At 39.6% G+C, this 14,561-nt stretch overlaps 1 protein-coding gene across 6 annotated transcripts in view; it reads left to right on the top strand.

The window, feature by feature from the left end:
- Positions 1-14,561, top strand: part of ADAM23 (ADAM metallopeptidase domain 23) — a 306,801-nt gene that overhangs the window by 90,829 nt on the left and 201,411 nt on the right. The window lies entirely within an intron of this gene.

Genomic DNA, 14,561 nt, shown 5'->3' on the forward strand with positions numbered 1-14,561 from the left:
TTTGTGACGTAAGATGCTTCAGCCAATCGCTAGACGCGTTTCGCCCTCCTCCCAGGGCGTCATCTGTAGCTATACTCTCTCTATGCACTTTAAAGAGAAGCACAATAAAAGCTGCAGAGGTATGCATTTCTGGGGGATTGAAGCCCCCAAGAAACATTGGAGAGGTGGGAACTTTGTTCGGCAACTGAGCAAGAGGGAATCCTGGTGGATTCACCCACTCGGATCTTTATTTCCAGGGGGTATCAACAAGGAATTTGACCTTGGTTGTTTTATCAGTAATTATTAATCAGGTTTTTATATTACATTTTTTATCATTTATTATTATCGTTATTATTTATATTTTATCGGCTACATTTTAGGTTTATAGATTTATTGTGACCCATGCTACTGTGTTTTATATCCTATATACACCAATGATAATTTCTTACTGCTTTGATTTTAGATACATTATTTTGATTATATATATATATATTACTATCACAAATCAGGTGCATGAAAACGAATAGACAGAGCCAATGGCTCAAAAACTCCTTCACACACTAGCAGCGCTACAGTCCATAAAACATGAACCAATATACCAGAAAATTGAGGGAAAGTCCATGCATGTAGTCCCAAGTATGATTAACTGCTGAAGATGGTGTATCCTTGCAGGGAACCAGAAAAGACCTCCACCACACCGCTGTGTGCACCCTTAATGTGGGAACACTTACCGGATAAAATCTGCATATGCGCCAAACATATCAGTCAGTGGGATCGCCTTAGTCTCCTCCAACCATCCGCAATTCAAGTTCAATGGGACCACCGTAAGGTATCAGACTGTAATCACCTCACCAACATATGGACCATTTGCATAGAGAATAATAGAGCAACATAGCGTAATCCAGCAAAAAATGTGCCTTTATTCCCCAAACAATAAACCCTCAATGGTTGCACTTACAATTTACATAAAATCATGAAGCATGACAGAATATAAGCCGACAGTCCTACCGCCTTCTCCCATCCTGTTCGCCCGTACCCCGGTACCTGGCTGCGAGCCTCGAGGGATCGGCGTGTGACGAGGGCTTCCTGCGTGATTACGTGACCACGCCCTGACGCGTTTCGTCAGCAAATGACTTTTACAGAGGGCGCCCTTCCGTTCTATATAAATCACTGGGCATTCCACTGTCCAATCATATCCCCCTGATGAAGACACATTCTCCCTTGTGTCGTCACGCGTAGGGGAGGGGCAAGGATGGAAGGAACGCTTCGCTATCTGCTGGTGAGACTGTCGGCTGCCGGGCTTAGGAGGAGGCAGACGAGTACGGCGTCTCTCACTATACCACCACGATATCTTCTCCGGTTGGAGCAACTACAGCTTGTGGCTTTTTGAAGGTGCATACTTGCACCTATACATGTGAGTGAGATTTATACATTTTTTATAAATAAAAGTTTTAAAAGGATTTCAGCAGTATCGCAAGTTTTTCTTATATCTGCATATGACGCTGGGTTGCAAGATAAGGTTTATCGGCCGATGTGGTGTTGATTGGGAGGAGCCATATTGATCCAGATGGGCACTGACTGAGATCCCCTGCATATACGTGTTATCATATATATAGGGGGTGCACGGTTGCTGTTGAGCTGTGACACTCTGGGGAGCACAAGCCACTTTCAGGTGGCCTGATCACTTGTTTAGAAGTGTTGCTTTATCACCAAGATCCACTGGGACTATTTTATTTTGGACTTTTTTTTACATTTTTATATTTTGCACATTGAATCACTTTGCACTTTTGGATTTATTTGGATTTATTGCTTGTCTGTTTATCACTTTATCCATTTACGTATATTTATTTAAATCATTTTTTACATGAATTTTTTATTATTTTTATTCATTGCTTGTAAGTCATATTTATTTATTTGCGCAGCACTATTTATTTTCATACTTTGATAGATACTGTATTCCTATGTATATGTATATTTCATAGATCGCAAAGATCCGTACGTATGCTACACTTTTCAGCTCTTCTTTATTGATTCCAAGTCAATAGAAGTGTATTGTTCCTTGACACAGGTCATAGACAGTAACACTTTTTACAGTTCTGAAATAATTTAAGATTTACAGTGACAGGTTCATTGACCTTCAGTTGACCGAATTCTGACCTGCATTGGCTATGCTTCAAGCGTTTTTAATTCCCAAAGATTTTTATGGGTATGCAAAACCCTTTTGAAGTGATCAAGGGCCCATAGTTTTGTGATGATATTTTGGTACTCCCTACACCCCTTCAAACCCCCCTTTGGGGGACTGCAGAGGACAAAAAGTGGAGTCTTTCCATTCAATCCTACAGAGACTACTAGAGAGATTATGAGAGTCCACTGTGCATTCTCCAATAAGTCAAGTGATGTGGTATGTCCCTCCTCCAAATACAGTATGTCCTCCACACATTTGTGTTTATATGTTCCATTAGAAAAAAATATTTAGCCAGTAATCCAGTGGCTCAAAGTTTGAGTATCTTGTGTTAATAAACCATTATCTATTGGTTTAATAGTCCAAGAAGCATTGTGTTGGATCACACCATGTTAACCTCACCCAGTGTTTTGCCGGTATGGTGGGCTTTCTTAAGGGATTCTCCCACACTTTCTGCCTTAAAGTGTTTGTTACCCCAGCATTTTCTATTCTTGATGTGTGCCTTTTGTACCATATACTTGTATTAAACAGTATCCTGCTGTCTTTGTATTGCTTCCTTTGGGTGAAATCCCTGGTGTTCCTGCCATTTTCTCTGCTTTCCTATTAAAAACTTACCACACTAAACAGGAGAGCACATCGTGGTCAGTTCTCTAGCTATGCTAGGAACTTAGTGTACCCTCCTCCAATGATCACACATGTCCTTACACACCTCCCCTGCACAGCTATTCACTGGGAAGCTCAGTGTACTGTTGCTTCTCCTCCTCCAGCTCTTTTGCAGTTGAGAATAGAGGGAATGTGATCACTAATAAAAAAGGAGAAAAAGGTATTTGTAATGTTTTTTTAATCTATACACACATTTTTATTCTTTTCATTTCAATTATAAACTGAATGGGTTGTTTTAAAAGGTGATAGTTTACAATCACTTTATTATTTATCCACCTTTTGTCCAGTCAGGGCTCACACAGTATTAACCACTTGCTGACCAGCCGTCACAGTTGTACGGCGGCAGGTTCTCGCGAATCACCGTACCTGTACCGTGATCCGCAGGAGCAATCTTGGGGGCGCACGCGCCCACTTGCCATCAGGGAAGCCGGTCCAGGGGCCCGGCGGCCATGAATGCCCCTTGGCTACCGCGATCGCTCCCCGTGAAGAGAGAATGGTGGTCTGCTCTTGTAAATACACTATTTAGGAACACAGGTCTCAGGTATTGATTTCACAAGCCCATCCCCCCACAGTTAGAAAATACTCCCTAGGCTCACACTTAACCCTTTGATCGCCCTGGGGTTAATCCCTTCCCTGCCAGTGTCATTATTACAGTAACAGTGCATATTTTTATCACTGATTACTGTAGTCATGTCCTTGGTCCCCCCAAGAGTGTCACAAATGTCAGTTTGGGGGCCGATCTGTCTGCCGAAATGTCACAGTCCTGCTAAAAATCACTGATTGTCGCCATTACTAGTAAAAAAATAAATAAAAATTACATAAATCTCTCCCCTAGTTGTTAGACGTGATAACTTTTGCGCAAACCAATAAAAATACACTTATTGGGATTTCTTTTACTAAAAATATGTAGCAGAATACAAATTGGCCTAAACTTATGAAAAAATTTGATTTTTACCTTTTTTTTGGGAATAATATATAACAGAAAGTGAAAAATATTGTTTTTTTTTTTTTTTAGAATTGTCGCTCTTTTTTTGTTTATAATTCAAGAAGAAGTTTTCCCCTATTGGTGGGACTTTTTAGGCACTCACATGTACACAAAATTTTTTTTATAAAAAATATAAGTTTTATTGAAAAATTACAATTTCATAGATATGCATAAAAAGCAAGTAAAGTAAGATACATCACATGTGCATTTAGGAAGTGACCACACAAGTACAGGGTGAAGGCTCAAAACCCGACTAGTTTCGGAGCTAAACAGTTACTCCTTCTTCAGGGGGGAGACGAGACCCTGGGTGGTGGTCTGTAGATAATTAATTAGGTAGACATCAGTCAATTATAACAATAATGCAGTCATATATAGATTACAATAATTAGTAGAACAAGACATTTCCTCAAGATAAAGAAAAATTGTAACTTACATTCTATGCAGTGATGAATGGCACTATATACCTGCCGGGATGTATTAAAATCAGATGCTGTTTATGCTCCTCCGAATCTGCACTCTGGCTGAATCACAACATAACAATGGGGTACTCAGACCTCATATACATATGTTGTGAAGGAAAAAATTATGCCATTCTCTCGTGGGTGGCTCCCAGGAAGCACCAGGTAAGGATAGCTGGATCCCAAATTAGTGGCTGATCAGCTGGAAGGAGGAAATATGAGGTTGTAAGGAACAGGTAACTTCATAGTCAATAGTATAAGATAGTCACCTCCAAAACACAAGGATAGAAGGTAAAAAGGGGGGTTTTTTAAATATAAAAATGGAGTATACCAGTTACCTTGTTCAGATGGTAAACGGCCTGGATCATGCCAGACAAACAACCCTCGGTGTTCACAGCAAGCGAGCAATTGGCTCACTGCTATGATTCGGGGGTTTAAATGTGAAGTCAGATTGACTTCACAGCTGTGTTTACTTAGCTGGATTGATTTGCGTTTCCCTTCCGTTGATTGCCTGGTGGGGTCCCTGGTGTGGGGGGGCCGGGCGCTCTCCTCGTCCACTGCTCGGCTGTCGGGCATGGCGGAAGTGCGGTCGGCTCCTGCGCACCACCGGCACGTCACATGACCCGCTCGCGTGGAACGCAGGCGGGGCATAGTGTGAGTCATCGTCTGGACGTCTCGCAATTCGCGAGATTAGTGCAGAGCCGAGGACTCATGTTGCGGCTCGCCACTAGTTGGCGGCCGCTTACCGTGCCGGGCTATTTACCTGGAGCGAGCTGGATAGCCATGCATTTAGTCATTGTTTCGTCTGGCTGTGAGCAAATAGAAATTTAAATGAGGTGTATATAAATTATAAGGTTCTTTCTCTGTTTTCTTGACAAATATCATTCAACCAGTAAAGAGGAATGGAGCAAAAAGGAAAAATAAAGTAAAAACATTTTTACACATTTTTCCTTTTTGCTCCATTCCTCTTTACTGGTTGAATGATATTTGTCAAGAAAACAGAGAAAGAACCTTATAATTTATATACACCTCATTTAAATTTCTATTTGCTCACAGCCAGACGAAACAATGACTAAATGCATGGCTATCCAGCTCGCTCCAGGTAAATAGCCCGGCAAGGTAAGCGGCCGCCACCTAGTGGCGAGCCGCAACATGAGTCCTCGGCTCTGCACTAATCTCGCGAATTGCGAGACGTCCAGACGATGACTCACACTATGCCCCGCCTGCGTTCCACGCGAGCGGGTCATGTGACGTGCCGGTGGTGCGCAGGAGCCGACCGCACTTCCGCCATGCCCGACAGCCGAGCAGTGGACGAGGAGAGCGCCCGGCCCCCCCACACCAGGGACCCCACCAGGCAATCAACGGAAGGGAAACGCAAATCAATCCAGCTAAGTAAACACAGCTGTGAAGTCAATCTGACTTCACATTTAAACCCCCGAATCATAGCAGTGAGCCAATTGCTCGCTTGCTGTGAACACCGAGGGTTGTTTGTCTGGCATGATCCAGGCCGTTTACCATCTGAACAAGGTAACTGGTATACTCCATTTTTATATTTAAAAAACCCCCCTTTTTACCTTCTATCCTTGTGTTTTGGAGGTGACTATCTTATACTATTGACTATGAAGTTACCTGTTCCTTACAACCTCATATTTCCTCCTTCCAGCTGATCAGCCACTAATTTGGGATCCAGCTATCCTTACCTGGTGCTTCCTGGGAGCCACCCATGAGAGAATGGCATAATTTTTTCCTTCACAACATATGTATATGAGGTCTGAGTACCCCATTGTTATGTTGTGATTCAGCCAGAGTGCAGGTTCGGAGGAGCATAAACAGCATCTGATTTTAATACATCCCGGCAGGTATATAGTGCCATTCATCACTGCATAGAATGTAAGTTACAATTTTTCTTTATCTTGAGGAAATGTCTTGTTCTACTAATTATTGTAATCTATATATGACTGCATTATTGTTATAATTGACTGATGTCTACCTAATTAATTATCTACAGACCACCACCCAGGGTCTCGTCTCCCCCCTGAAGAAGGAGTAACTGTTTAGCTCCGAAACTAGTCAGGTTTTGAGCCTTCACCCTGTACTTGTGTGGTCACTTCCTAAATGCACATGTGATGTATCTTACTTTACTTGCTTTTTATGCATATCTATGAAATTGTAATTTTTCAATAAAACTTATATTTTTTATAAAAAAAATTTTGTGTACATGTGAGTGCCTAAAAAGTCCCACCAATAGAGGAAAACTTCTTCTTGAATTGTTATAGGGATGTGGCACCACCAATAGCACCCAACACAGGTACCTCTTTTTTTGTTTATAGTGCAAAAAAAAAAATCGCACCAAAAGTAAGCTCTATTTGTGGGCAAAAAAGGCCCTTAAATCTATTTGGGTACAGCATTGCACGAACACGCAATTGTCCATTAAAATAACGCAGTGCCGAATTGCAAAAAATGGCCTGGTCATTAAGGGGGAAAATCTTCTGGTCCATAAGTGGTTAAAAATACCTGAGCATCTGGAAATGAGTATTTATAGTGGATGTCTTTTTGTTTTTTAAACAAAACTAAATATTTGAAGAATAACATAATTAATACCAATATAGACAGATTGCAATCAGTCAAGGTGTAGAACTTTTAGTGCCCGCAGCTTCAAGCTTCAGTCTGGCCATTTATTTCTTGTTCTGTAGGTAGAAAGTGAAACGTATGTTTTATTTGAAAAGGTCCTGGGGGGGAGGGGGAGTTACCAGATGCTTTTTTTTTTATGCTAAGAGAAGCATTGTTACTGTAACATAAGGTACCATTTGAAGTGGGTGGTATATTTAACTGCAAAAATTGAGATCTTTTTATTTTGAGGTGCAGATTAAATGGCACCAATAAAAGGCATATAATCATTTCCAAAGGACATATTTTACTCAAGTCCTACACTACCTGTAGAATGTGTTCCATGGTCTAAAAACCACCCAGTGCCCACACAGGTTATAATTATTGTTACATGATTATACTTTCTTTTGTTCCAGTTTGTTAGTGCATTGTGTACATGCGATGACATGGATCTGACATGAAAGGTATTTAGAGTTATCTGGCAACTGTAGTTCACAAACATCCAAAAAGCCACAGGATATTAGGAATTGTTCAGAATTATTTAAAATAGGATTTACCAACTCACAAAAACACTTCCGCCTACACTGTGAAATATGCCATGCAATAATAGCTGTGAGTTGAAACACTTTGCTGCTTGAGAATGGAGCAAGCTGTGCCCGCTGTGGCTTTGATTGCTCTATTGAGACGTTTGTTCAGTTTAGAACAGCAATGTTCTAACCTGAAATCACAGCCTATTACATCTTCTGCAATGTCTTTTTGGTGTAACTTACAATTTAGGTCCCTTCTTCTGAAGTAAGTAAGGTGAGTGTCTCACATGGCATATGTGGTACTGACAGTATAATCCTTTTAGGATCCCTATATTTGTATACACTTGAGGCTGGATTACATGTCAGAATTCTAGAACTTTGCATGACATTGCAAGCATGATTAGCAATTACAACATATTCACCAGAGCTGTCCCAGACTCATCTTACAGGAATATTTCTTAATAACAGGTGCCAGGGCAAAGCATTACTATTTCTTCTCCTCCTCAAGTGACAGCTACTATGTGTTTATTGCTTATTAACATCTCCCATATAACCCTCATCTTTAAAAGGAAAGGTTCCCCTATCTATAAATATACTATATTTTTTGTTTTACACACATATATATATATATATATATATATATATATATATATATAAACAGTGCATCCGGAAAGTACTCACAGCGCTTCACTTTTTCCTCATTTTATTATGTTACAGCCTTATTCCAAAATGTATTAAATTAACTATTTTCCTCTAAATTCTACAAACAATATCCCGCAATGACAACATGAAAGAAGTTTGTTTGAAATCTTTGCAAATTTATTTTAAAAAAAAAGTGCAAAAAAAAAAAAAATCACATTTACATAAGTATTTACAGCCTTTGCCATGACACTCAAAATTTAGCTCAGGTGCATCCTGTTTCCACTGATCATCCTTGAGATGTTTCTACAACTTGTTGGAGTCCATTTGTGGTAAATTCAGTTGATTGCACACGATTTGGAAAGGCACCCACTTGTCTATATTTTCGGTTTTTTGGTTGTTTTAAGTTTGATATGATTCTTTGAGATATGCCTAAAACAAAATCTGAATTATAAAATACATTTTAAATATATATATTTACAGTGTGTGTGTATGTATGTATGTGTATGTGTGTGTGTGTGTGTATATATATATATATATATATATATATATATATATATATATATATATATATATATGAGATCTTTGGTGGTTGAGAAGAGAAAAAAATGAGTTGAAGAATAATTAGGCACTTATGGGATTTTCCTACTAGTAACAATGACCAACATTTCAGTGATCCATGTCACCTACATAAAGGTGGACTGTGCTTAACCAATGCATTGGTTATTCTTTTGTGGAAAATCATTTGAATGCCCAACTACTCTACTTTGATGTATACACTGCTCAAAAAAAATCAAAGGGACAAGTTGAAAACACATCAGATCTCAATTGGGAAAAAATCTCATGCTGGATATCTATACTGATATGGACTAGGTAATGTGTTAGGAATGAAAGGATGCCACATTGTTTGTTGGAAATGAAAATTATCACCCTACAGAGGGCTAAATTCAAAGACATTCCAAAAATTAAAGTGAAAAATGATGCAGGCTAGTCCATTTTGCTGAAATTGTCATTGCAGCAACTCAAAATGGTACTCGGATGGTGTCCTGGGGTATTTTCTCCCAGATTTGGACCAGGGCAACACTGAGCTCCTGAACAGACTGAAGTGCAACCTAGCGGCGTTGGATTGACCAAAACATAATGTCCCAGAACTGTCCTTTTGGATTTAGGTCAGGCGAGCGTGGAGCCTATTCAATGGTATTAATTCCTTCATCCTCCAGGAACTGGTTGTATACTCTGGCCTATGAGACTGGGCATTGTTGTGTACCAGCAGGAACCCAGGATCCACTGCCTAGCATAGGTTTGACAATGGGTCCAAGGATTTCATCCCGATACCTAATGGCAGTCAGGGTGCCATTGTCTAGCCTGCAGAGGTCTGTGCGTCCCTCCATGGATATGCCTCCCCAGACCATCACTGACCCACCACCAAACCGGTCATGCAGCCAGCATAACATTCTCCATGGCTTCTCCAGACCCTTTCATGTCTGTCACACGTGCTCAGGGGGAACCTGCTAATTCTGGTGTTCAATAGCAAATGAGAATCGAGCTCCACACTTTCGGGGAGTGAGCACAGAGCTCACTAGAGGACATTGGACCCTAAGGCCACCCTCATGAAATCTGTTTATGATTGTTTGGTCAGGGACATTCACACCAGTGGCCTGCTTGAGGTAATTTTGTAGGGCTCTGGCAGTGTTCATCCTGTTCCTCTTTACACATAGGAGTCAGTACCGGTCCTGCTGATGGGTTAAGGACCTTCTACGGCCCTGTCCAGCTCTCCTAGAGTAACTGCCTGTATCCTGGAATTCCCTGCATGCTCTTGAGACTGCTGGGAGACACAGCAAACCTTCTGGCAATGGCACGTATTGATGTGCCATTCTGGAGGAGTTGAACTACCTGTGCAACCTCTATAGGGACCAGGTATCTCCTCATACTACCAGTAGTGACACTGACCGTAGCCAAATGCAAAATTAGTGAAAAACTCTATTTTATTTTATTGAATACTCAGGTCTGTTCACATATCTGTGCTCAGGGCCGGTTAATCATGTCATGTTTGGCAGTTAGTGTCACATACCAGATGCACCTATTGAAGTCAATGGGACTGTTTTTAAACCACATGCCAATCACTTGGCACCTGGTTGTGGTGTGGTATTTCAATGCATATCACCCTTGGGATTGAAAAAAAAACAGGCAGTTAGCAGGTGACAGCCCAGGCTGCTTTTCAGATGGTCATAAAATCTGCCATCCATGTGAAAGGGACATTATGCTGTATATAAAAAAATAGTTCTATAAAACTACTGAGGCTAAAGAGAGTGGAGAGGGTTTTTAACCTCTTTGTGCTTTCTATCAATCATTCCAAGGCAAAGTAATTTCTTATTTAGTGATGCTATGAGGGAGGCGTTGGTGCCATTTATGAAAAGCAATAGTATGTAAAATAGTCTATATATGTGTTTCAAATTTGTTTTGCTGTTTGCTGTCGGAGTACAGATTTAAGCATAGTAGTTAGATTTAGGTTCATAGATAAAAATGATATCAACAACATACTTTAGTGTATTTGTATTATTTTAATAAAAAATCTATTTTGGTATATTACTACAGCTTTTCTGAAAACACGAGGATACACTTTATTGCTATAAATGCAATAGAATAGGCAAGATGATCTTCATTATTTTACTGCAGAGTGTTGATGTGATAAGTGAGATAAAGATGAAGAGGAAAATAATGGAACAAGTGAAGAAATGATTTGCATTAATTAAATGACAAATAATTTCTAGGGGATTGCTTTGCTTCAAGGAATTCTCAAGGTCTTTTGTATGCACATTCTGCATGATTTCATTTGCTAGCTCGACAGAAACCACTTCATCTGACCTTCTGTCACACAGGCATGACAAACCAAAGTTTTTCCTTTACCAGCATTTCGTTTTTCAGTATGTCAGATTAATGTGGCTATCGCCCTCAGAGTAAAAAAGACCTACTTGCAATAAAAATGAACAGTAATAATTGATCGCCCTCAAGTAACATGGTGCATGTGTTTTTACTAGTAATTTTATTTTGTCTTAAGGGCCATACACACTATAAGATTTTCTGAAGACTTTTTCCTTCAGATTTACCTTTTCTATGTAGTTCAAGGGCCTGCCAGATTGCATACAAATTGAAAGTGTTTAGGTTTGACCTCATATTATGTGGTTTTGGTAAATCTAAAGGAAAAAGTCTTCAGAAAATCGTATAGTGTGTATGGCCCATTAGTAAAAAGACAGTTGTGTTAAAGAGGAACATCTATGTTTCAGTTCCGTTAGCTGGTTTTTTTAATTAAAAAAAGTTAGGGTTTCTTTGCTGGTCCCAAATATCAGTTTTACTTATCAGATCTTACACTTTCACAGGCTTCTCCAGATTGTAAGGCTGCAGCCTCTTCTCCCCTATCTTCCAGCAGTTGGAGGTCCTCTGATAACATCAAGACCAATGGAGAGACCAAAGCCATGCACTAGACATGAGGTCATTGAGGTACAACCCACTGCTGGAGACTGGGGGAGTAGAGGAGAGCACTGACTGCCGGAAGAGTGGAGGATTGGGTAGGTAAAACTAATTTTCTTGGCCTTTAGACATAAGCATTCACCCCTTGCAGTGCGGGGAAAGCCCCACTGCAAGGCATATTTTTTTTTCCCCCCAGAGATAAGCTTTTAAAAGAAATGCATGGCCAGTATTTGGTCCTTTTCTGTGTGTTGTCAGCCCATGGGACTGTCTTAATGTAAAAGAAAAAGAAATTGGAAGCACTCCAGGTGAGGTCAAAATCCAATTTTATTGGCTGGACATCCAAATGACAATCGTGACAAGGTAGACACGTTTCACACACCAACTGTGTGCTTAATCATGAGTAATGATTAAGCACACAGTTGGTGTGTGAAACGCGTCTACCTTGTCACGATTGTCATTTGGATGTCCAGCCAATAAAACTGGATTTTGACCTCACCTGGAGTGCTGCCAATTTCTTTTTCTTTTACCAAGTTCCCACGGAGGCGAGCCGGGGCATGCACCGGTGTGTGTCATCAGGCAATTACACCACCTGGAGCAGTGAGTTCTTGTTTTTTGACTGTCTTAATGTAACCCACATTAATTTACAAAATACCACACAAAGCTATTAAATACTAATACATTTATGGACAGTCTATCTGAATCACATTAGATGGGTCAAGGTTTGATTAAATGATTTGCCTCAACGTTAAGTAAAGTTTTTGAAGATATGACATTCGACATTCTGCTGCTTTATTTGGCTGCATACGCAAATTAGAGAAAAGTGTTGGTGAAAACCTTGGCAGCCTTTTTGTGTATTTCTTTGGGGAATAAGGAGAAAGTAAGGTCCAAAAAGTTAAAACTGATCACTTTAAAAGTTTAAACTGCAGCAATGCACTTTTTTTGATGAATTTCTGTATGCATTCTGCAATGAAGTACATTTTGGATGTGCTATTTTCACACTGCAGCACATCCAGGAGGCACGCTTCATTCCCCAGGCTCTCCATTTCACTCTTGTATCATTCGCTGGCATCAGCAAGCTCAAAAAGAGCAGAGTACACTCTCATTTGTATTAAGCAGTTTGCATTTCAGGGAGAAAGCTGTGAGAGACTGAATAATGCAGTATTTGAGCCAGCTATAAGGCTCCTTCCATTAGTTGGAGCAGCCTTTCCTGGGCATAAAGTTCTATATGGAGCTGAATCTAAATGCACCCCAAAAGATAATAGTAAGGTGAATTTTTAAATAAAAGAAACAACTTAAAAGAAATCTTTGCAAGATACAAAGGTAGATTTACCTTGCTAAAGTTGTCACACAGGGGTTGATTTATTAATACTGGAGACAAGCTAAAGTTAAAAGCCGATAGGCTATCATGCACAGTTGCACCAGATTTTGCACTCTCCAGTTTTAATAAATCAAAGCCACTGCGTGATCATTTCTGCTATTTAAGACTCTTTGTGAGGTTCATGTAGGGTGAAGGTGTTGTTAGCATTGTCATAGATCCAGTGACAAGAAATTATATTCTGATGTTTTCTCATGGTGAAATTGATGAAGAATCTCTGTCCTATCTGACTCTTGCAAACATTTGCTTACATCATTACCTTGTTTTCTTACTCCTTCAAACACCCATATATTTTGAAAGCTTGGACCCCATGGCTCATAATAATAATAATAATAATAATAATAATAATAATAATAAAGAAATATAAAGAACATTAGGCTATCAACAAGAACCCTGGCCTGTTAATGCTTCACCAAACAAAGGCGGACTTGGAGTGGCTCCTAAACATCCTGCCTGATATTAAAGAACACTAAATACATTGTCCAAAAGTATTTAAAGTGTATCTCCAGCGGAAACACATTTTTATTTGTTTTAGACCGAATTGGGAATGGTTAGACCACTGATTTATCCTGCCTTGTTGACTCAATGGGGGAACAGATAAAAATCTCTCCAAAGTGAAGAGAAATCCTGTCTTATTGGAAGATGTCCGTATTGGAAGATTGTTTTATTTCCTCACCTCTTGTTCTGTGATAACATTAAAATTATGGATTTCTCGTTACTTTGGGGTTTATTTACTAAAGCTGGAGAGTGCAAAATTAGTCACACTTTGGCAGAGAAACCAATCAGCTTCTAACCTCAGCTTGTTCAATTAAGCTTTGGCAATAAAACCTGGAAGCTGATTGGTTTCTATGCAGAAATGTGACTGATTTTGCACTCTTTAGCTTTAGTAAATAAACTCCTTGACAATGGCCTTCAGGACTAATACAGTAGAGAGAATGATTTTCCCGAGAAGAAACAGACAGCAATTAAAGCCTGACAATTGTTCTCTCACTTTCCTTCTCTATCCAAATAAAAAAATTAAGTTTTGGTTGAATATACGCTATTTTTACAGATTCATTGATGTCCTTTTTAATTACTTTGACTCTAAAGATATAAAAAAAAAAAAAAGTTTAACTATGTCTGAGATGCAGTATACACATAGATCTGACAATTGTATGGCCTTTTTTTTGCATGGTGTGATATACTGATAGAAAGAGTGATCTCATTTGTAATGCAGAAATATTTTTCGTGGTGCCAGTTTCATATGTCACAAATGATCTTGATTTCTGGGCATTGGGCCACCATCGTAGAACCTGAGAGACTCTTTTGAACAACTGTGAGTTGTGAGTTGGCTGTGACCTATCCAAACTCTTTGAACTATGTGTAACTTAGAACTTGATCCATACCATTATAAGCTGTACCTCAAAGTTGTGTCGCCATTTACTAGCCTTTTGTGATCTTCAACAGCACATGTATTAACTCCTGTATTACTTGACTCGAATAATGTTTGGAACACTCACAAAGTACTACCATCAGATGATATCTAGAAATAGTTTTTTCTTCCATTAAAAGGGTAAGAAAAGATGTACTTACCTATTTTTTAACCCAGTCTAGTCTGGTTACGTTATCCAGCAGCTCCAGCTCCCCTGTGTCAGTGAGTGGCTGCTGCAGGGGAGAGAAGAGGCCGCCAATAATGTAT

Source organism: Pelophylax lessonae (assembly GCF_965119305.1).
Source record: "Pelophylax lessonae genome assembly, chromosome: 6".
NCBI lineage: Eukaryota > Metazoa > Chordata > Amphibia > Anura > Ranidae > Pelophylax > Pelophylax lessonae.